This window comes from Tamandua tetradactyla, chromosome 7, assembly GCF_023851605.1.
Source record: "Tamandua tetradactyla isolate mTamTet1 chromosome 7, mTamTet1.pri, whole genome shotgun sequence".
Classification (NCBI taxonomy): domain Eukaryota; kingdom Metazoa; phylum Chordata; class Mammalia; order Pilosa; family Myrmecophagidae; genus Tamandua; species Tamandua tetradactyla.
Window position 1 is genome coordinate 81,761,186 of NC_135333.1, and position 25,172 is coordinate 81,786,357.

The window sequence follows — 25,172 nt, forward strand, 5'->3', positions numbered from 1 at the left end:
TTTGCTATCAACTGGGATACATTTTATTATAAATCATCATTTAAGACAAATTTTAATTGACACCTTGGTTTAAATCAGACTTTGAGAACTTTTTTTTTGCATGGGCAGACCAGGAAACGAACCATCTCAAGCATGGCAGGCAAGAACTCTGCCTGCTGAGCCACCATGGCCCGCCCAGAATTTGGAAACTTTTGTTCAATGTGAAAAAGGTTATCCTGGTGTGAGAGCCACAAGATCATAATTTATCCTACTGCCTGGTGCCCCTTGCTGTGTCCTGGATACCCAGGACTTTATGTCGTTTGCACTGTTCCTCCTATCTCTCCCTTACTTCCTTTAAAAAGGAAGATATATTGGCAATTGTGTTTAATGCTCCTTTTATAATTACCTTCGTACGTTACTTTCATTAACAGCCTATTTGAGCATAAAATATGATTCAGAAACTATGCATTTTAGCTCCAAATTTTTACAATAAATTTATACTAATATTTCAATCAAGACAAGAAGACTCCTCTTTTCTTCAGCTTTTGAGAGGAAACCAGTTAATTGTGCCTTGCTTTTCCAAATGAGGATTAAGAATTGCCTTCCGCTCTTTTCTGAAACAATATTCTGAATGATGTTACCTAGTGTTTTTTTTTTTTATTAATTAACGGAAAAAAAAGAAATTAACCCAACATTTAGAAATCATACCATTCTACATATGCAATCAGTAATTCTTAACATCATCACATAGATGCATGATCATCGTTTCTTAGTACATTTGCATCGGTTTAGAAGAACTAGCAACACAACAGAAAAAGATATAGAATGTTAATATAGAGAAAAGAAATAAAAGTAATAATAATAGTAAAAAAAAAAAAAACCTATAGCTCAGATGCAGCTTCATTCAGTGTTTTAACATGATTACTTTACAATTAGGTAGTATTGTGCTGTCCATTTTTGAGTTTTTGTATCTAGTCCTGTTGCACAGTCTGTATCCCTTCAGCTCCAATTACCCATTATCTTACCCTGTTTCTAACTCCTGCTGGACTCTGTTACCAATGACATATTCCAAGTTTATTCTCGAATGTCGGTTCACATCAGTGGGACCATACAGTATTTGTCCTTTAGTTTTTGGCTAGACTCACTCAGCATAATGTTCTCTAGGTCCATCCATGTTATTACATGCTTCATAAGTTTATCCTGTCTTAAAGCTGCATAATATTCCATCGTATGTATATACCACAGTTTGTTTAGCCACTCTTACCTAGTGTTTTTAGTTTACTATTGTGATGCTTATGAGTTAATGCTGTAATTTTTCAGTTGATTTGTTTGATTTTAAAAGTAGTTGTGAGATCTGAAACGCCAAAACAATTGTGAGTTTATCAAATATTTTTAAATGCTTATTTGCTATTTAAGTACCTTTTTTAAAAAAATGTCTGCCTATGTGTAAAATTAAAGAACTGTACATTTGTACTCAGCAGATAGTAAAGCTGTTTTGTGGATGTTTATTTTGTGATTAATGCAGACTTTGGAATCAGAAAGATCTGGATCTGAACTCAAGCTTTAACCTTATTATCTGTGTCTGGGCAAGTTTTTAACCTCTCTGAGCCTCAGTTTCCTCCTTTTAGAATGGGGATAATGACATCTAATTCATAGAATGGTTGTAAGGCCTGAGTTGCCTAAAGTATGTATGGTATATATTAAGTATACAACACATGATGGCTGTTTTTGTGGCAGTTTGTTACTCAAGTTGAATCAAAATAAAAGATGGACATGTTTCTTTTAATAGAATTCATTCTGGAGGTCTGAGCAGTTAGATTTCTCAATGTATGTACTGAAATTCTTTCATGTGTTTTATGACAATCTAATTACACTGAAGAAGCGAAAGGAATGTTAAGTACTTTTATGAGTATTAGTACACTTAATCCTCGTAATTATGAGGTAGGTAGTGTTATTTTTATCATTTTACAGAAGGAAACTGAGGCAGAAAGAGGGTAGTGACTGCCCAGGGTTGCACAGTAGGAAGTGATGGTGTTGGGATCTGACTCCCAAGTCTTTGATCTTAATGCAGTGCTACGCTGCTTCTCCTAAAGTTCTTTTTTTGATAAATTTTATGTGGGCTTTTTTTTGTGATTGTTTAAATAGTGGCAGTTCTTTTAGTTCTTTGCTAATGCTAAATTATAAAAGAAAAAAGTCCCAAATTAGAGCAGTTTTGAAGAAAGTTTAACCTAAATTTAACACTTGACTTAATTTTGTCTAACTTATTTGATGTAACATTGACCTTATTGAAATATATTACACTTACAAAAACACATCATGGTATTAAATGTCTTGTATCTAATCTTTTATACCTAAATAGTAAGGATAACAGTGTTATCTCACTGCCTTTTTTTTTTTTTTTTTTTTTTTTTTCATTTAATGTCTGTGATTTTGTCTGGGCTGTCTTTTTTTCCTGGGTAGGCTATGTACTCGATTTTCACACATTATTGATTATCATCCCTAAATGGTCTGCCACATCCCACATTTGTACTTTTATACTGTAGCCCACTGGTGGTAGTGATCTAGGAACTTCCCTTCCTGGCTCTTGTGCAAAGATCAGAGGCTGTCAGCCCTATAGAATAAGTTACAGATCATGATTTCTCTAGTCTCTGCAGTTTACAAGTACCAAGTTTCCATGTTTGTAGGTATTATTACATGTAGATAATGATAAACTGAACCTTTGTAAAACCATAATCTTTTTTCTTTTCCCTTTTTGACAGTGTTAGTGAGCATGGGAACATAAATTTTATTTTTCTTGATTGTGTGAGTCATTGGACCTTTGATTTGTCACTCTTTGTACCCATCTTTAAAGTGTAACCCACCTTATATCTTGTTTAAAGTCAATGTTCACTTATTGTCAAATAAGCCAATGATTTTAAAAACTTATATGCTATCTTTTTACCACCAAAAAATAAAAAGTAAATAAGACGTTGCCAAATACTTACTCACCAGACAGATAATGCCTAGTCCTTGGAGATTTACATTCCATTATTAATAAATTAATACTGTTTACATACCCCATGCTCCACCTTTTCCCCATCTCCTTGCTTACTCAATTATTATATCTCTTTAGGAGTGTTCCCTTTTTGCAATTCATACTTTGTGTTTAGATTAGTTATGAAAGCCGTCTCCAGGGTCACCTTGGAGCAGCAATCTCATCTCAAATTTTCTGGGATCTAAGATGGAGTAAAATGAGAGAGCTAAAAAGCTTATCTTTAAAAAGGGGTGAATTGAATATACCCACTTACTCATAAAAGTGATAACAAATGCAGTAGCTTATTTGATTCAGGAAACTATGCAGACAGAAGGTTGATTAGGTGTTGGCATCACACTTGCATAAGACTCCAAGTCTGAAGCTTTTGCTTTGGAAACATGACTGGGCAAATTCAATCTGGATGCTGAGATAACTTTTTTTGTGGTTCTTAGCTATGCTGACAGCCTTCAGCTTTGAAATCCTATCTTTTTTCCAATTGATTTGGCAGTGCTATTCCATAGCTTTTCATTTCAGTTCTTCCATTCATTTTATTCATTCAGCCAACCAGAAGATGCTTATTCAGCCTCTCCTTTGCACTGGGTGTTGTGTTTACACTGGCGTTGCTGTGGTGAGCAATTACAGATGTGTGGTCCCTGTCCTAGTGAAGTCTTCATGCTTGTGACTGAGGTAGCCATTAAACTGGTTGTCACAAGTAAATGTAAAAGTAGAACTATGATAAGCATGTGAAGGAGAGGTGCATATCAAAGTCCTAGTCTGTAGTTGACTTAAATTGAGATCCAAAGGATAAGCAGGAGTTACCCCGGTGAAGAAGGAAAAGCAGGTATTTCAAGGCATAGGGAATAGTTTGCTAAAAGGCCTAACAGAGGAAGGAAGAATGTTGGTTTTGAGGAACTCAAGGAAGGTCTGAGTGGCTGGCGTGCATTGACTGAAAAATGTGGGGCTATGACGAGTGTGTGCGGGGCAAGCTAAGGAAAGAGAAATAAGTGCATGCAATGCCAAGCAGGACCATGGAGGCCATGCAGAGATTTTCACGTTTATCCTAAGAGCAGAGGGGTAAATGATCATATTTTTGTTTTGAAAAAATGTATTCTCTGAGAGGAGATTACAGAGGTGCTCGAGTGATGTAGAAAAAGCAATTAGGAAGTATTCTAGTTTGCTAGCTGCTGGAATGTAATATAGCAGAAATGGAATGGTTTTTACAAAGGGGAATTTAATAAGTTGCCAGTTCACAGTTCTAAGACCGAGAAAATGTCCCAATCAAAACAAGTCTATAGAAATGGCCAATCTAAGGCATCCGGGGAAAGATACCTTGGTTCAATAAGGCCGACGAAGTTCAGGGTTTCTATCTCAATTGAGACAGCACATGACAGAGACAGGGGGTCTTTCTCATCTAGAAAGGCACATGGTGAACACAGCATCATCTGCTAACTTTCTCTCCTAGTTTCCCACTTCATGAAGCTCCCCAGGAGGTGTTTTCCTTCCTCATTTCCAAAGGTCACTGGCTGGTGGATTCTGCTTCTTGTGGCTGTGTCAATCTCTGCTCTCTCAGAATCTCTCACATTCTCCAAAATGTTTCCTCTTTTATAGGATTCCGATAACTAATCAAGAACCACCGAGTGGGTAGAGACATGTCTCCACCTAATCCAATTTAACAACCACTCTTGATTGAGTCACATTTCCAGGGAGATGATCTAATTACAGATTCAGACGTACAGTACTCAATAGGGATTAGAAGAAATGCCTGGATTTATAAAATGGGATTAGGATTAAACCATGGCTTTTCTAGGGTACATACATCCTTTCAAACCAGCGCAGGAAGTTATTACCATTATCATTTTAATCAATATTCGTATATGAAATGGTCCTTAAGTTTCACTATTTTTGTGCTTTGTATTTGGCATGTGCATGGTGGAAGCTCATCTCTCCATCTGCCTTGTAAAGAACCTTGAGTTTCTACTTGAAAGTAAGTGAAGGTTGCTTGAGACTCCTAGTTTTCTGATCATTGAGTGGCAGATACCAGTTGTCTCAGATGATATACTGTCACTGTTACTGAGAAAACAAGCGAAATTGAAGCTCAAGGGCTTCTTTGGCTTCTGATGATTTTGTGTGTTTGTGTGTGTGTGTGCTTTGTTTTTCTTTTCTGTTAAATACGAGAATTCTTGAGGACACAAGTGCAGAGGACTGGTGGTTCTGTGTGGTGGGCAGGAGACACGTCGTTGGTTTTCGGGGACAGGGGTGTACTTCTCGGGGTTCAGCCGAGGGGCCCCACCAGAAGCCAAGAGCACAAGATTCCCTATGGTGTCCATGACTTTTGAGGTGAGCCACAGTGTGCTGTGGCTGTTGCCAGGTCTGCACTGTGACAACCATCCTGGGGACCTGGTACAGGGTGGTAGACTTATTGATGGCAATTTTGTTGACTGTGAAGGTAACTGATCCAAACTCAGTGCCAGCCATCAACATTTGTTTGAAATTGCTATTTATCTGAGAGAGTGGCTGATAAAGCCTGTGTTCTCATCTCTGTTCTTATGTGTATAATCAGTTCAATGCTAGTATATAGAGTAATTTCTCATCAGGTGACTTGGCTGGTTCCATTCTTCTTTTGCTTTGATCTCAGTTGCCTGATTGCTATCAGCTCTCTCACTTACTTGCCAAGAATCACAGAATATCTGTATCAATTACCTGATTTTCCTTACATAGATGGCCTCCTGACTTTGGACTCTAGTTGCCCCGTTTTCATTGTTCTTGTGTCTTTTGCCTTATTTATCTTGTTTAACTAATCAACTGTGTTTGGAAGTGCTATAAATATATTAAAGCAGAAATGTGCCAGAGATTGCAGTGTACCTTGCCTTCAAAGCATCTCCACAGTATGTTTTACCAACCTATTATATGGCAGTAAAGATGCCTGAAAAAGAACCCCGCCTCCTTATATACCGGCCTGAAGAAAGGCTGCCTTTGTCAATCAACTCTATACCAACTTTTGGTCTTGTTTGTTTTACAGAATGCTGCAATGTAGGGCTCTTCAAACTTTTTTTTTTTAACTCTTTTTATTAATTAAAAAAATTAAACAAAACATTTAGAAATCATTCCATTCTACATATATAATCAGTAATTCTTAATATCATCACATAGTTGCATATTCATCATTTCTTAGTACATTTGCATCGATTTAGAAAAAGAAATAAAAAGACAACAGGAAAAGAAATAAAATGATATTAGAGAAAAAAAACTATACGTACCATACCCCTTACCCCTCGCTTTCATTTACCACTATTTCAAACCGAATTTCTTCAAACTTTTTGATGTAAAGTACATTTCATTTGTGTAAACATTTTTTTTCAAAACAGTTAAGGACTAGTGTATCAAAAGTAATTTTTTTGTTAAGTCTATTATATTTGAATAGTTTTTGAAAAAAATCTAGATTAATGAAGAGCAAAGTGCAAATGTTTGCCTTTAATTTGGGGATTGGGAAGGAGTTATACCTCCATATACTTTATTTTTTAACTTTGCACTTTCTTTATATAATAGTTTGCGTTTTGGTTATTAGGTACCCTGGTTACTTTCAGAAAGAATAAAATAAGATCTGAAGTTTTCAACTGTGAAAACAGGAAAAATATATAACATTTTGACTGTGGAAAATGATGGTTGCATATTTCTCATTTGTATGTTTCCATCTTTATAATAAGGTACCTTAATACATTTCTTAAATGTTAAGAAATACATATAAGACTCATGGTAGTGGTGGTGGTGGTGGTGAGTGATGTAGCAGCAGCAGAAGCAGCAAAAACAGTGAAAGTGGCCCAAACGTGTATATACCTTGGGTACAGTGCTGAATACTCTAAAAATATGCATTCACTTACTTCTCATAGAATCTCTTAAGATGTTAAAACTTTTATTTTCCTTACTTATAGATGTGCAGGAGACCCAGAGAAATTTATAAAATTTCAGAGTGAGATTTGAATTTAAGCAGTCTGTTTCTAAAATCCAGGCTCTTAACACTTGCATTAAGTGGTGAAAAGTTGGAAATGGCAACGTTAGTTTAGGTAGAGCCCAAGGTGCCACTGCCCAGTAAGTAGCATGCGTGCCCAGGCCCTCTGCCTTCAGAGCCCTTTTCACAAGGATGCTATGTTTGCAGGGGAACTGTGGGCATTGGGAGGATGATTTACTTCAATTTAAGGAAGATCACTTGCAAATGTCTGAAAATAATTTACAGAGTGGTACCCCATTTTCTTCTGGTGTTTTCTGGAAGTTATAATTTTGAAACCGTAGTATTCCATTGAGTGTACACTGTAATTTTCTAAACTTTCTTTAATTTTAGATTATTTCCAATTTGATGTTACTATAAATGCTTTTTTGACTACTGGAATATCAATCTTTGTGTTTCAAACAATTTCTTTAGTATATATTACTATTAAAAGTATTACCCAAAGTTTCTAAATATTTATTATAAATACATAGATATTTAAATGCTCAAGAAGACTGTACAAATTTCTGCTGATACCGGTAGTATTTGATAGGGTTATCCAGTGTTCTCAGAATTACCTTTTAAAATCTTTATTTATTTTTTAGGCAAAAATTAGATTTTTCCTTTTAATAATGCGATTAGATTAATTTTATATTCATTAACTGTGAGTAACCCCTCCTTCCTTCTCTCTTCTTTCCTTCTTTTTTTCCTTTCCCTCTTAGGATCCCACTCTCAAAAGTTAATAAAAAAGAATAATATCTAGGAATAATCTTAACAAAAAGATGTAGAACCATTGGGATAAGAGGGACTCAATTTGCTAGGAAAAGAAAACAAATATATGAAAACCCACCATTGTCCTGAATTATAAAATTGAATATGAAAAAGACATCAGTTCTTCCTGGAATTTGTAGTTGTATTGCAATTCCGATCAAATTTCGTTGGAGTTATTAATTTTTTATTGGGATATAGTCACGTACCATACAACCCATCTGAAATATGTAATCATTGCCTAACAGTATGGATGCATAGTTGTGCATACATCCCCAGGATCAATTTTAGAACATTTCGTTACTCCAGAAAATAAATAAAAATATAAAAGAAAACCCAAATTCTCTCATAACCTTTGTCCCCCCAATTAGTGACCTCTAGGATTGGTATGGTACATTCATTGCTGTTGATGAAAAAGTATTAAAATATTGCTGTTTATTATAGTCCATAGTTTACAATAGGTTCTTTTTTTTCATATACCCCTCCTTTATCAGCTCCTTGTAATAGAGTCCTACAATTGTGGTTCATGAAAGAACTTTCTATATTTGTATGGTTAATAACAAACATTGTCTGCCACAAGATTCTCTATGTTATACATTCTCAGATTTTAACCTTCAGCTTTCCTTCTGGTGACATACATGACTCAAAACTGCCCCTTTCCATCACATGCACACACCATGCAGCACTGTTATTATACTGACAAGAACATGTTACTGTCACCTCTGTCCTTATCCATATGTTCAGCCTAGTTAAACATGATGACATATATTAAGCAACCGCTTCCCCTTCTTTAATGTTATTCTGTATCCTGGTATCCTATATCCATTAGAATTATTTTTGAACTTGAGGAAATTATCCTAAAATTTGTTTCAAAAAATAAACAAGCAGTTGTAGCCCAAATAATTTTGTGTTTTTAAGAGGAGTCACTTGCTTTACTGGTTAATATAATATTTTATATCCTGAGAAAAGTTAAAAGTACAGGGTATCAATCGGGCTTCTTCAGAGAAATAGCAGCAGCAGGTATGTGCATGTGTGTGTGTTAGCCTTGAGGCAGAAATGCTTACCCACCAGGATGGCTACAATGAAAAAGAGAGACAAATGCCAAGTGTTGACAAAGATGTATAGCAGCTGGACTCTTAGGCACTGCTGGGGAAGCACATTGAAGCACCATCACTTTAGAATACTTTTTGGTAGTATCTACTAAAGCTGAACATAAGCCTATCCTATGACTCATAAAACAACTAGAAGAACAGGTGGGTAATTTTGTGATTTCTGGGTATAGGCAGAATTTGAAGCCAGGTGCTGACCTAAGTATTGGAGTTTTGGAGATACAGCAGTGAACAGGGTCATCAAATACCTGAGTTCATGGGCGAAGATAGGTAATAAATTAGTTCTCTAAAAAGATGATTTCTAGATAGGTATCATTGTTACACTGGAAATTAGACTGACTATTGTGCTAAAGAGTGAAAGGGTGAAATAACTAGTAAATTTATTAGTTTTCTTGTTCTCCCAGCATTTTTTTTGCATATTTATAAAAGTAAAATTTTTTAAAAAGTTAAAATAAGAGATGTATAGTGAAGATGGAGAAAAAATACTTGTAATCTTATTCCTGAGATTAACATATTGATGCATATCTTTCTAGACCTTTAAAAAATGTTTATGAATGGAGTTTTGTGTTTTTAAGTAGAACTGTTGGAATTCTCTGTATTCATTCGGGTAGGTCAAACCTGAAACATATTGGCCCAAATGTAATCGCGCAAACTCAACACAAATATATTTCGCTTACACAGTGAGGTGTTCCAGGTGGGAGTCGGAGTCTGTGATGTTCCCACTCCGTGCGCTCTTTCACGGACTTGGGCCAGTGTTATCCCTGCTATCTCCAACATGTTCCTTCCAATTCACACTTAGGTTCACTTTCTGTTACAGAGATCATAGTGATCACATGGTCACACCAAACTGTGTGCATGGGGGTGGGGGCGGGAGGGTATGAGGTGGCAATATTGTCTATTATGTGCCTAGGAAGAACATATTTTTATGGGTAGTACTCTTTGCCATGCATATTATTCTTCCTGTTTTTTACTGTTGTTGTTTTTTTCCCCTCCCACTTAGCACTACATTGTGGCTATCTTTTCATGTAAATATATATAGATCTTATTAATGTTTTTAATGGCAGCACATTATTTCATTGAGCAGATGGGATGAATCATAATTTAACATGTTCATGTTGATGGTTTTCTTTATTTTCTTCTCTTTTTTATTTTGCTATTATTAATGCTACAGTGACTATCCTTGATATTTCGTCTTTGTACATGTCTAATAATTCCCTTAGGATAAATTATTAGCAGTAGAATTGATGAGTCAAAAGGCAGGCCAATTTTTAGGTTTTGTTAGTGTCCATTTTGTTTGGTATGTTAGTTTCTTATTGATTTTTTAAATGGTAAAAGTTTTTCCTTTTATTTTGCCTTGTTTCTTTGTTGCCATAGAAGTTTTTGTTTTAATATTGTCAATAATTTTTTTTCTTTTTTTTTTCTTTGGTTTTTGCTTTTGGTGTTGTATTTGTACATTATTTACCCTTAGATTTATAAAGTCAGTATCTATATTTTCTTCTATATTTTTTATGTTTTTATTTTTAATATTTAACATATCAAATGTATCTGGAAGTGATTTTGATGTATAGAATCTAACTGTATTTTTTTACCAAATGGTTGGTTAGTTATCCCAGTAGCATTCTGTTCTAGTTTGCTAGCTGCCAGAATGCAATATACCAGAAACAGAATGGCTTTTAAAAAAGGAAATTTAATAGGTTGCTAATTTACAGTTCTAAGGCCGAGAAAATGTTCCAATTAGAACAAGTCTGTAGAAATGTCCAGTCTAAGGCATCCAGGGAAAGATACCTTGGTTCAAGAAGGCCGATGAAGTTCAGGGTTTCTCTCTCAAATGAGAAGGCACATAGTGAACACAGTCACGGTTTCTCTCTCAGCTGGAAGGGCACGTAGCAAGCATGGCGACATCTGCTAGCTTTCTCTCCTGGCTTCCTGGTTCATGAAACTCCCTGGGAGGTGTTTTCCTTCTTCATCTCCAAAGGTTGCCGGCTGTGGACTCTGCTTCATGGTGCTGCAGCATTCTCTACTGTCTCTGAATTTCTTTCATTCTCCAAAATGTTTCCTCTTTTATAGGACTTCAGAAACTAATCAAGACCCACCCAAATGAGTGGGGTCACGCCTCTACCTAATTCAGTTTAACAACCACACTTGATTAAATCATATCACCAGGGAGATGATCTAATTACAGTTTCAGGCATTCAATACTGAATAAGGATTAGAAGAAACAGCTGCCTTTACAAAAAGGGATTAGGATTAAAACATGGCTTTTCTAGGGTACATGCGTCATTTCAAACCAGCGTACATTGGTTTTTTGTTTTTTCTTAAATATATAGAATTGCATGAAAATATAGAAAACTATTAGGAAGCATTTTAAAATATCTTTAGGATTATTAACTAGATTGGAGTAAGGTCAAAAACATCGGTTCTCTGAGCTGGGTGAAGCAGAGTCAGCCACATTGCCTCATAAAAGCAGCATCACCAGGCAGTTAATACTATATTATGGAGGAAGTGAAATTCCTTTTATTGGCTCAGAGGGTGTGGTATGCTATTAGATTTTGGATAATATTCTCCACACTCCTTGCTGGGTTCCGGTTAAAGTTTTCCTCTTAATTCATGTGGGCTCTATTTGGCTGCTATTTTGTGTGTTCTTTCTGGCATCTTACAACTGAGTCATGGGAGAAATGGCCATACCTGCCAGGTTGAGTGCTGATAGAAGCTCAAATAGATTTTTTAGTGGGAATTGAGGTCAAGATAACTGTGTAGGGACTGTGCTTCACTGTGTGTTTTTTTAATTTATTTTTGAGTGTTTATATCATTTTAATTTATTTAGCATTGTGACTTGTGACTGTTCACGATACTATTAAAAATAAAATATAGGGTGGTACAATGGTAGCTCAGTGGCAGAATTCTCGCCAGCCATGCTGGAGACCCGGGTTCAATTCCCGGTGCCTGCCCAATGCAAAAAAATAAAATAATAAAATATAACCAAAGTCCTTGAGCCTTGCTAGATGTTTTGTTAACATTATTTTCACCCTTAGTTTACATGATATGCTTTGAGCAAATTTGTATATGTACAACAATTATAAGGTGTGTGCAAGAAGAAAGAGAGAAGCTTGCTTGCTTGCTGTGCTTTGCTGTATCAGCAGTCATGCTCAAGTTTTGTGAACAACAGAAAGAAAAACAAAACTTGGGTGTTGGGCTGCTAACACAAGGGTCCACTGGAATTACCTGTCTGGCTTCCCTGGCTCACAGTTGATATTTGTCAAGTTCCTTTGTTTACGAAGAACAGAAACTAAATCTAACTTAAAGTTATTTATTAAAATTGGTTATTGAAAGAATTCTTGGGGGCCTGCAGTCTCAGAGGAATTGCTACAAAACTAAACTTTGGGCAGGGTAGTAATCTGGAAATTTGAGCAGTGGGATCTTCTGAACTGTTTGCTCCTATTAAGATGAGACAGCCCTGATTGTCTCTTCAAGTCTCAAATTTCCAAGAGAGATAATCTGATTTGCTGGATGGACAAAAAGATAGTTACAGGGTACCATTGAATCGTATTTCTTTACCATTATTATACTGTTTTTTGACCCACACAATCAGCAGTTTCTCATGCCTCTACCTAATAGCATAGACCTGGCTTGTTTGTCTAAGAGTCAGGAGAATCATGAGGTGAGATGATGAGCCACCCCTATTGGTATATACTACATGTTCCTTTCATCTTCTCAACTCCAGGAATCTTGATTTTCATATGTTCTTTCCATTTTGCTCCAGCTTCTCAGAAGAATTCTAGCTCTCAATCATTGCTACAGTTGAGCTCCTAACTGGGGAGGCTTGGGATTTTCTCAAAATATTGTTGGGGAAGATCACCCAACTCTCCTGAGATTGTCCACCTCTACCCATTGTTGTATGGTTAGAGATTTTTGCCGCTCCCTTGACCTTCTGTAGGGCACAGATAGTAATGTAGGTTCTTACTGATCATTGAAAATACCCTGTTTTTCTGCAGGTTGTATTTCTATTTTGTCTGAAATTATGGTATATCAGTTTCTGCAGAGACTAAAAACAACTTCATGCTGGTTGAAAGCTTCTGTTTTTTGCTTCCCACCCCCCATTCCCAGAAGGAATTCTTGATTACTTTTGAACCATAGATTTCTACTGAATAGAGACAACCTTTTGATTGGCTTCAGGATTTAAGCTGTTTGAGGTAGATATTTTGCTTCTTTTTTTTGAAGTATTTTCTTTGGTTGACTTAACGTTTTTTGGGATTTACTTTTCATTGAAATTGTGTATTTGGATTTGGTCAATGGAAAAAAAATATTGTTTCATGTCTAAATAGGCTCTTCTAATACAAAATAAAGCCTCTGAGATTGTACAGCCAAATTGAGTTATGCCTTATTTATAACATAGATGAAACAAATCAGTTGTGCATCTGTAGAAACCACAAGGCCCTGAAGGCATTTTATTGCAGTGATTTACAAGTGGCTGTCTAGCCATTTCTTTTGGGGAGAAGATATTTAACACCAATATTTTTGCTTTCATTTAAATATCAAATAGTTAAAATTTTGCACCTTTCCATATGTTCCCCTTCTCATGTGCATATATGCATTCTGATTTTTATAATGCTTTATTGCAGATTACAACAAAAGAATTATTCAAGTGAGTGAAAGTTTTAATAGTAGTGGATAATACTGAACTTTGAGATTTCTTACAAAGATGTGTTACATTCAGAAAGACAGTAAAATGTAAATCAATAATGGTAAAATAGGAATCAGTAAGCTATGGAGTAACCTGATAAAGTGAAGACTGCTGGGCTTCGGAATCACAGACTTGGCATTGAATCCCAGACCTGCTGCTAGCCTCTTCCTTTTTTCTGTACAGTGTGATTAACCATTGCCATACAAGGGTAAAATAATATCCTTGAAGTTCCTGGCACATAGTAGATATGCAAATAATAAAATACATAGTTATTTTTGTGAAATAATTTGTCAACATAAAACCGTTTACTTGATTTATTTTATTCTGATAGTAGTCCTTTAAAGCATCTGTCATGTTGTTTCTACCATTTAAAAAATTGAGTAATCAATAATGGTTTTAACAGTGTTTGCTAATGTGGTACAATTGGTAAAAGCACAGGTGGTGAACTTAACAGATTTTTCTTTGAACCAAAGTAAAAGCTCAGTAATTGCTATTTAAAGATTATCAAATTGAAGAGACAAAAAAAAAAGACAGTTGTAAATTAAAGCCACCAGAGATGAATGAAGTTAGTGTTACTTGCCTACTTGGTTCCTAGTGATTAATATTACATTGAAGGGAATCTGAGACATCTCCCTGTCCAGTGCTGGGAGGCACTCCAGAGTCTTCTGGCCTTTCTCCATCCACTTGACAGTGATTTGTACGACAGTGCCAAATTGACTGCGCCTGTCTATTAGCGGTAGACTCGAGTTGTATATTCCCTTCAGAGTCTGTAAGATTCACCAGTAGTTTAATATAGACCTTCTTAGAAAAAAGAAAGAAAAAAGACTAAGATGCAGAAATTGAATCTAAGATGAAATCAAATTCATCAGTGTTAAAATGTGAGACAAAGTTTGTAAATCCAGAAAATAAATAATTTGGAGAAGATATTAGTGGACCTTTCCAGCCATGCCCCGTTTTCGTAGTTGCGTATGTGTTGACACAGTGACATTTTTTCAAACTTTGTCTTCTGTGCCCTCCTGGGAAAGGGACTCGAGTAAAAAACAGGTCTGTATTCAACCGGATAGCACTTGGACTGAGCATATTTCTAAACAATTCCTTACTTCTAACTTGGAATTCTTTTTGTTTGCTTCTACTTTGTGTAACTCTTTCTCTGCTCTTTCTTGTAAACTGTTCCTATTATTTTCCTCTCATTCCTCACTCAATGGTGTGAGGTAAGAAATGAGTGTTAAATACTATATGTAGAGAAAAAGCAAAATATAAAATATGAAAGATATATACTTTATCTGTATATACTATCCATTATGTATCATAACTGTGTAAATGTTCTAGAGCTACTTACCAACCTCTAGCACTGAGTGGGCCATTTTAGGAAGCACCCAACATATAAATCCTGCATTGAAGTATAAAACTGGATCAGGAAGAAACCCAGATTGAAGTATTTTGAACTACCTTTCTCGCCTAATTTCGTTTGTTGGTAAAGTTCAAGTATGTGCACTTTCCTGTGTGATTGAATATCTTTTGTGAGTCATATGTCTAGAATGTCATTTCTTTTTTTCCCTCCTGAATTTAAAAAAACCTTCACAGTACCACTGGGTATCAAAGTTTCTGCAAGTATTTTGTTTCTAAATGATGATAGTTGAAAAATGAGGAATGAATGAGGTAAAAACTTTTCATTATATGGAGAACACTTGTGAGGTAGCAGTTTAGAAGATGATTAATGGCAGCATTTTTATCTTTGTCATTGGTTGTGGCATAATTAATGTGTAAGACAACTAGGTCAGAAATTGAATAAACCGTACTTCTTGGGTGAGCTTTGTTCTTAACTTCTTAAGTGGAATATGGAAAGGGTCGTAGGGTAAATATTTCAGGTTAATGTTAAACCTGGCCTTAAAGATACTAAATGAGTAATTTAACTGGTTTTCATTGTGTTTTAAGTTTTATTTCACCAGTTGTATGTGTTTATAAGATCATCTTTTTTTCCCCTTTCAACAGATCGTAAAGGAAAAAGACCTCTTTTATTGTTGGACATTTAATCCCAGTTTAATGTGAATCAATACCTTTCTGCAAAAATAGAATTGAAATAGATTTCCCTCTAATGATCTTATAAGTAACCTCTCATCCTTCATTTCTGAAGTTCACATCACTTTTTTTTTTTTTTTTATTAAGGCAGTTTGTTAAAGCATTAGAGGAAATTGAGAAAGAAAAATGTGTACCAATAAAACTACTATCACACAGTAGTTATTTTCATTTCTCCCAGTTCCCTTCCACCCTTTATTCTTTTATATAAATATGTCTGTATATTGTACTCATAGTGTACACTCACAATTCGGTGCTCTTTTTTTTTAGAGAATTTGTGTGTGGTGTTGTGGAGCTGTTATGTACTCCAGAAAAGGCTGTGTTCTTTTAATCCATTCTTGTGGGTGGGACATTTTGGTTAGATTGTTTCAATTGAAATGTGACCCACGCAATTCAAAGTGGGTCTTACTCTTTTACTGCAGCCCTTAATGAGAGGGTAGAAGACAGTTATAAAAGAAAGGGATGAGCTGAAGGCTTCGAATTTGCACCAGAGCAACCTATGAAAGATGTAAAAGTTTTTGTCTGCCCTGAAAGAAAATCTTATTTCCTGTGGTTACAGAGACTTAAGATTTCTGAAAACCAGACCCAAAGTCTCACTGTATGAGTAGCAGATTTACTATAAACTAAATTCTAAACCTTGCAGGGTGTCTGCTGTTAAAATGAGGGTATTGATTGGGAAGGAAAGTGTTCTAGCTTGCTAGCTGCTGGAATGCAATATACCAGAAACAGAATGACTTTTAAAAAGGGGAATTTAAGTTGCTAGTTTACAGTTCTAAGGCTGAGAAAATGTCCCAATTAAAACAAGTCTATAGAAATGTCCAATCTGAGGCATCCAAGAAAAGATACCTTGGTTCAAGAACGCCAATGAAGTTCACAGTTTCTTTCTCAAGTGAAAGGGCCCATGGCGAACATGGTGTCATCTGCTAGCTTTCTCTCTTGGCTTCCAGTTTCATGAAGCTCCCTGGGAGGCATTTTCCTTCTTTATCTCCAGAGGTCGCTGGCTCATGGCCTCTCTGCTTCGTGGTATTGTAGCACTCTCTACTCTCTCCAAATCTCCTTCATTTCCAAAGTGCTTCCTCTTTTATAGGACTCCAGAAACTTATCAAGACACACCCAAATGCATAGAGACATGTCATCAGCTAATTCAACCTAACAGCCATTCTTGATTAAATCATGTCTCCGGTGAGACGATCTGATTACAGTTTCAAACATTCTGTATTGAATAGGTATTAGAAGAAATGGCTACCTTTACAAAATGGAATTAGTTTTAAAACATTGCTTTTCTAGGGTCCATACAGCATTACAAACCAGCACAGAAAGGGATCCTGAAAATTGGGTTAGGATTATGTGTTGATAATGATGGCTGTGGGAATATTGAAACCCTGGATTCCACTGAGTCTTTGCTAGATAAACCTGTAATGATCTGCCCTGAGTAGACAGGTAGGCTTCATCCAGCCAGCCATGAGAAAACAGCTTCTCAACCTCAGTTCTGCCCTTGAGGAGCTGGCCATCCAAACTCCACCTGAGGAGATTAACCCTTCAGTGCCTGCTGAACCTGTAACCACCTCCATTGAGGAAACAGCACTCACTCCTCTGTCTGGAGAGATTAATCCTCTTTCACCACATGAAACTGTAATGGAATGCCCTGAAGTAATTGAGCTTGAAAGATACTTCTAACTCTTTTCATGATCTACCCCCCAACTACCCCTCTTTTCTTCTGGACCTATAACTAGACTAAAGTCCAAACAGGCCCTGAAAGGTGAGGTACAAAGTGTGACCCATGAGGAGGTACACTATACTCCAAAAGACCTGCATGAGTTTTTCAATTTATATAGACAGAAATCTGGAGAATATGTGTGGGTATGACTATTAAGGGTGTGGGATAATGGTGGAAGGAGCATACATGTGGATTAGACTGAATTTATTGATATGGGCCCACTAAGCAGAGATTCTGGATTCAAGCTTGAGGGGTTAGAAAGGGCATTAACAGTTTGTTTGAGTGGGTGGCTGAAACATGGATCAAAAAGTGGCCAACATTACTTAGGGTTAAAATGCCAGAACTTCCATGGTATAATATAAATAAGGAATCCAAAGGCTTAGAGAGATTGAAATGTTAGAGTGGATTTCTCCCAAGAAGGCTCGCTCACACATCCCAGGAATGTCCAGAGGACACGATTTTCACCAGGATGGTGAGGAATAAATTTGTGAGACTAATTCCATCTTCCCTGAAGAGCATGTAGTCACCCTTCTCTGTAAGTCAAATATAACTGTGGGAACTGCTGTCACTGGGCTGGAAACCTTAAATACAATGGGGATGATCAGATCCCAAGTTGGTCGAAGCCACATGGGAGCACTTAATTGCCAAAGACAAAGTGGGCATGGCTACCTTACTGGACAGCAGACTCAGCGCAGCAGTCAAAAAATCTGACTCACCTAGACTTATGGCATTGGCTAGTAGATCTTGGGGTGCCTAGAAGTAAAATAGATGGGCAATCTACTAAATTCCTACTTGATCTGAGTAAGCAGAAGAGTTCTAGATCCAGTGAATAGACATCTAACTTGAATTTCAGAAACAGACTGAGATACTTCACAGATCCATAGGCCTGTGGATCCCCTTGAGTGAGGGGAAGGCCAGGCTCATTTGGGGAAGGACCCTATCACCCTGCCAAAAATTTATATTGTTAACTTTCTTCCCAGCCTTCCCCAAAGAGCCCTATGGCTGTTTACCAGCATAACTATGCATTGGAGAAAAGGAAATTATCAGATATTTAAGAAATTATTAGACACTGAATCAGACGTGATATTAATTCCAGGTGAGCCAAAATGTCACTCTGGTCCACCAGTCAGAGTAGGGGTTTATGAAGGTAGGTGGTCAATGGAGTTTTAGCTTAGTTCCATTATCATGGTGGTTCAGTGGAATTCCTGGGCCCATTCTGTGGTTATTTAGCTGGTTCTGGAATTAATAATTGGAATAGACATACACAGCATCTGGCAGAATCCCTAAATTGGTTCCCTGAATGGTGGCGTAAGGGCTATTATGATAGGAAAGGCCAAGTAGAAACCACTACAACTACCCCTACCTAGCAAAATAATAAATCAGAAGCAATACTGGATTGCTGGAGGAATTTCAGAGATTAGTGCTACCATCAAGGATTTGAGGAATGCAGGGATAGCGTGCTAGTTTGAAACTGTTATATACCGCAGAAGAGCTGTGTTCTTTTCCTAATCCAATCTTGTGGGGGCAGACCTACTCTTTAGGGTGGAATCTTTGATTGGATTGTTTCCATGGAGATGTGGCATGCTCAGTTGTGGGCGTGACCTTTTGATTAGATGGAAATGTAACCCTACCCATTTAAGGTGGTTCTTGATTAGTTTACTGGAGTCTTTTAAAAGGGGAAACATTTTGGAGAAACTGCAGATGCAGACACAGACATAGATGTTTGGAAATGCAGAAGCCCATGAGATGCCAGGAGCTGAGAAAGCTAACATAAGCTAGATAGGAATCAGAACTGATATAGACACAGACATTTGGAGATGCTTGGAGTGCCGACAGAAAGAGCAGATGCCTAGACATGGATGTTTAGAGATACAGAGCCCAGCAGATGTCACCATGTGCTTTACCATGAGATGCTAAGCAAGCCAGAACACAGGATTTTGCCACAGAGAAGCTCAGTAAAGGCGCACAGATGCTTAGAAAGGAAGCTACTGAAATCAGGAGCTGGAAGCAACAGAACCAGGAACAAGGAACAGCAGACACCAGCCACATGCCTTCTTCCCGTGTCACAGAGGAAGCCTAGACCCCATTCGGCCTTTCTCTGGAAGTATAAGGTATCTTTTTCTGGATACCTTAGTTTGGACATTTCAAGGCCTTAGAACTGTAAACTTGCAACTTAATAAATCTCCTTTGTAAGTCATTCCATTTCTGTATGTTGCATTCTAGCAGCATTAGCAAACTAAAACAAGTGTGATTCCTGCCACATCCCCATTCAACACTCCTGTTTGGCCTGTGCAGAGAACAGATGGTTGTGGTAGATGCAGTGGATTATTGTAAACTTAACTGGATGGTGACTCCAATTGGAGCTGCTGTTCCAGATGTAGTGTAATTGCTTGAGCAAATCAGCACATCCCCTGATACCTGGTATGCATCTATTGATCTGGAAAATTATTGTTTCTCAATTGCTGTTAGTAAGGACCACTGAAAACAGTTTGTCTTCAGCTGGTAAGCCCAGCCTATACTTTCATTGTCCTACTTCAAGAATATATCAACTCTCCAACTCTATGCCATAATCTTGTCTTCAGGGACCTTAATTTGTTTCTCTGTCCCATAAAACATCACACTGGTCCATCATATTGATGATATCATGTTGATTGGACTTAGTGAGCAAGAAATAGCAATACTCTAGACTTACGATAAGGTGATTTGCATGTCAGAGGATGGGAGATAATTACAGGGGCCTTCCACCTCAGTGAAATTTCTAGGGGTCCAGTGGTGTGGCGCATGTTGAGACATCCTTTCTAAGATGAAGGATAAGTTGTTGCATCTGGCCCCTTCTCTGACCAAAAAAAAAGGTATAACACCTAGTTGTTCTCTTTGGATTTTGGAGATAATAAAGTCCTTATTTGGGTGCACTATTCCAGCGCATTTACTGAGTGACCAGAAAAGTTGCTCGTTTTGAGTGGTGACCTGAACAACTGGAGGCTTTGCAACAGGTCTAGGCTACTGTACAAGCTGCTCTGACATTTTGGTCATATGATCCAGCAGATTCAAGGGTGCTAGAAGTGTCAGTGACAAATAGAGGTACTGTCTGGAGCCATTGGCAAGCTCCTATAGGAGAATCACAATACAGGCTCTTGAGAATCTGGAGTAAAGCCTTGCCGTCCTCTGCAGATAACTACTCTCCTTTTGAAAAATAGCTTTTGACCTGCTTTTGGACCTTAGTAGAGATTTGAATGCTTAACCATGGTCCACCAAGTTACCATGAGATCTGCATTCCCCATTATGAATTGGGTGTTGTCTGACTTACCAAGCCATAAAGTTGGGTGTGCACAGCAGCACTCCATCATAATGTGGCTGTGGTATACATGAGATAGGGCTTGAGCAGGTCCTAAAGGCATGAGTTAGTTACATGAGGAAGTGGCCCAAATGCCCATTGGCTCTCACTCCTGCCACATTACCTTCTCTTTCCCAGCCCAGAACTGTGGTCTCTTGGGAAGTTCCTTACTCAATCATTTGAGTGAGGAAGAGAAAACTGGAGCCTGGTTTGCAGATGGTTCTGTATGACATGCGCATAACGCCCAATTGGACAGCTGTAACACTGCAGCCCCTTTCTGGGATTTCCCTGAGAACGTTGGAGAGAGGAAGTTCTCCCAGTGAGTGGAACTTTAAGCAATGCACTTGGTTGTTCATTTTGTTTGGAAGGAGAAATGGCCATAGGTGCATTTGTGTACTGACTCATGGGCTGTTCCTAATGATTTAGCTAAATGGGCAGGGACTTTGAAGAAGCGTGATTGGAAAATTGGTGACAAAGAGTTTGGGGGGAGAGGTATGTGGATAGACCTTTCTGAATGGGTAAAAAACATGAAGATATCTGTGTCCCATGTGATTGCTCATCATATGACTTTAGCAGAGGAAGCTTTGAATAATCAAGTAAATAAGATGACCCGTTCTGTGGATACCAGTCAGCCTCTTTCCCCAGCTCCTCCTTTCATTGCCTAGTGGGCTCATGAACAAAGTGGTCATGGTGGTAGGGATGGAGATTATGCATGGGCTCAGCAACATGGACTTCCACTTGCCAAGGCTGATCTGGCTACAGCCATTGCTGAGTGCCCATCTGCCAGTAGCAGAGCCCCACACTCAGTCCCTGATATGGCACCATTGCCCAAGGTGATCAGCCTGCTCCCTGGTGGCAGTTGATCACACTGGACCACTTCCAGCATATAAAGGGCAATGATTTGTTCTAACTGAAATAGGCACATACTCCAGATCTAGGTGTGCCTTTCCTGCATGCATTGCTTCTGCCAACACCATTATCCATGGACTTACAGAATGCCTTATCCACTGTTATGCTTTTCCACACAGCATTGCCTCTGCTTAAGGAACCCTCTTCACAGCAAATGAATTGTGGGAATGAACATGCTCATGACATTCTCTGTTCTTACCCTGTTCCCCATCAGCCTGAAGCAGCTGGATTGATAGGATAGTAGAATGGCCTTTTGAAGACTATTAACTAAGTGCCAACTAAGTGGCAATACCTGGCGGGGCTGGGGCGATATTCTCCAGGAGGCTGTAGATGCCCTGAATTGGTGTCCACTGTATAGTGCTGTTTCTCCCATAGCCAAGATTCACAGGTCCAGGAATGAAGGGGTGGAAATAGAAGTGTTACTATTTACTGTGACTCCTAGTGATCCACTAGAAAAATTTTTGCTTCCTGATCCTGCAGCTTTAAACTCTGTTAGTTTATAGGTTTTAGTTTCAGAAGAAGTGGTTCCACCAGGAGACACAACAATGATTCCATTGAACTGGAAGCTAAGACTGCTACCTGGCCAATTTGGGCTTCTCATACCTCTGGATCAACAGGCAAAGAAGTGGATTACTGTACTGGCTGGGATGATTGCGCCTGACTATCAGGGGAAATAGGACTGCAGCTGTATACAATGGAAATAAAAAAGAGTTTGCCTGGAACATAGGAGTTCCCCTTGGGATTCTCTTGATACTACCATGCCCTGTGGTTAAAATCAATGGAAAACTTCAGCAACCTAATCCAGGCAAGACTACCAGTGGCCCAGAAACTTCAGGAATGAAGGTTTGAGTTACTCCACCAGACAACCTGGCTAGCTGACATGCTGCCTGAGGGTAAAAGGAACATGGATTTTGGGTAGTGGAAAAAGATAGTGATAAGTACACACTATAACCACATGACTGATTGCAGACACAAGGACTATAATAGTATGACTATTTCTTCCTTGTTTATAAGTAAGTTTGTATTTGTATAAGGCGGATGTCTTTATTTTCTTCTCTATCTTATCCCCTTTATAAATTGTATTGTTCATGCCATAGTATTTAAGTTATAGTATATCAAGTGTGAATTTTATCCAAGGACTTGGCACCATATTCTGGAGTGATTGAGTGCATTTCTGGTTGTACACAGGACAGTTGAGTATTGTTAGGCAAAAAAATATGTCTGTTATTGTTTTTTATTTGGAGATTAAGTATGGTTTAAGGTATGGCTGCCAAGTTGACATCATTAGGTTTATGTGTCAACTTGGCCAGGTGATGGTGCCAAGTTGTGTGGTTAAGCAAGCACTGGTCTAACCATTACTGCAGGACATTTCGTGGATTTAAATCATTAGTAAGTTGATTGCATCTATGACTGATTACATCTATGATCAATTAAGGAGAGTGTCCTCAACAATGACATACATTTAATCCAGTCAGTAGAAGACTTTAAAAAGTAGAGGTCAGAAGAGACAATTTCATCTCTACTTGAGCCAACCAGCCTCTCCTGAAGAATTCATTGTGAACCTCCATTGGAGTTACCAGCTTGCGACCTGCCCTACAGAATTTGGGCTCATACATCCGCACAGTTGTGTGACACTTTTATAAAAAGTCTCATATTTACAGATCTCTCCTTTCATTCCTTTCCCTGGAGAACCCTGACTAATACATTGTGGATTTACAGAACAACCATACATAAAACACAGGATTCCCACCTACAGTCCTATTATTTATACCTTGTATTGGTGTGGTACATTTCTTACAATTTATGAAAACTCGTTTTTATAACTGTCAACCATAGTCCATAGATTAATTTCAGTTTCACTCTTTGTGTTGTGCAGTTCCATGGATATATATTTTCTTACTCTGGTAATGTTTATAAAATTTAAAATTTTCCCTTTTAACCACATTCAAATATATAATTCACTAGTGTTAATTATATGCACAGTGTTGTGCTACCATCACCACCATCCATTAACAAAACCTTTCCATAATCCTAAATAGGAATTCTGTACGTTTTACTCATTAACTCCTTATTCTCTACCCCTGTCTCATTATCTGGTAACTTATATACTGGGTTCTTGACTCTATGAGTTTGCTTACTCTTAATTATTTCTCATCATTGAGATTCTGCAATATTTGTCTTTTTGTGTCTGGCTTATTTCACTCAACATGTCTTCAAGGTTCATCCATGTGTTGCATGTATCAGGACTTCATTCCTTTTAATGGCCAAATAATATTCCATTTTATGTACATACTGCGTTTTGTTTATCAATGCAGCAGTTAATGGACACTTGGGTGACTTCCATCTTTTTGCCAACTGTGAATAATGCTGCTATGAGCATCAGTGTGCAAATGTCTGTTTTTCATTCTTTTGGTTATATACCTAGATGTGGGATTGCTGGAGCACATGGTAATTCTGTACTTAACTTTTTGAGGAACCACCTGTCTTTCACACTGGCTGCACCATTTAAAATTTCCACTGACAGTAAATGACAGTTCCTGTTTCTCTGCATCCTCTCCAATACTTGTAATTTAGATGTACATCTAGAAACATCTATGAATCTAAAGATGTTTCTAGTGGATGTGAAAAGGTATATCATTGTAGTTTTGATTCACATTTTCCTAATGGCTAATGATCTTGTGCATGTATTCATGTACTTTTGACCATTTGTGTATGTTCTTTGGAGAAATGTGTATTCAAACCTGTGTGTGTGTGTGTGTGTTTTAAACAACAGCAATTTGTTTCTGCAATTTTACAGGACCAAAGTCTGAAATCAAGGTGGTGGCAGAGCCATGCTCCCTCTGAAGATCTAGAGAAGACTTTCTTTGCTTTCAGCTTCTAGTAGCCCCAAATGGTTGTCGGCTTGTAGCTGCCTCACTATAGTCTCAGCCCCCATCTATTCAAGTCTTTTCCCATTTTTAATTTGAGTTGTTGTCTTTTTGTTGAATTAAAGCATTTTTTAAGATATTAAAGCTTTATCAGATATATGGTGTCCAAGTATTTGCTCCCATTGTGTAGGCTGTCATTTTATTTGCATTATAAACACCTTTGATTTGCAAGTTTTTAATTTAATGAAGTCCTGTTTATCTTTTTTTTTTTTCCTATTGTTCATACATTGGGTGTAAAATATAAGAAACCATTGTATACCTCAAGGTCCTGAAGATGCTTCCCTATGTTTTCTGTTTGGAATTTGATAATTCTGTTTTTTATGTTTAGGTCTTTAATGTATTTTTTTAGTTGATTTTTTTAATATGGTATGAGGTAGGGGTATTCCTTCATTCTTTTGCACATGGAGATCCAGTTTTCCCAGCACCATTTTTTGAAGGGACTATTCTTTTTTCCATTGAGTGGATTTAGCACCCTTGTCAAAAATCAGTTGGCCATAAGTGTGGGGGTTGATTTCTGAACTCTCAGTTCGATTCCATTAGTATATATGCCTGTCCTTGTGCCAATTTCATGCTGTTTTGGCTGCTGTGACATTGTAAAAAGTTTTAAGATCACAAAGTGAGAGTCTTCCAAATTCATTCTTCTTATTCAAGATGGCTTTAGATATTGAGGGCCCCTC

The 25,172-nt window shown here is 37.6% G+C and overlaps 1 protein-coding gene and 1 pseudogene across 7 annotated transcripts in view; both read left to right on the top strand.

Moving 5' to 3' along the window:
• The window catches only part of PLEKHA5 (pleckstrin homology domain containing A5), a 303,484-nt gene that overhangs the window by 71,928 nt on the left and 206,384 nt on the right, over positions 1–25,172 (top strand). The gene's annotated exons all lie outside the window — the stretch shown is intronic.
• On the top strand, positions 1,916–9,703 carry LOC143689850 (lysosomal-associated transmembrane protein 4A pseudogene; annotated as a pseudogene).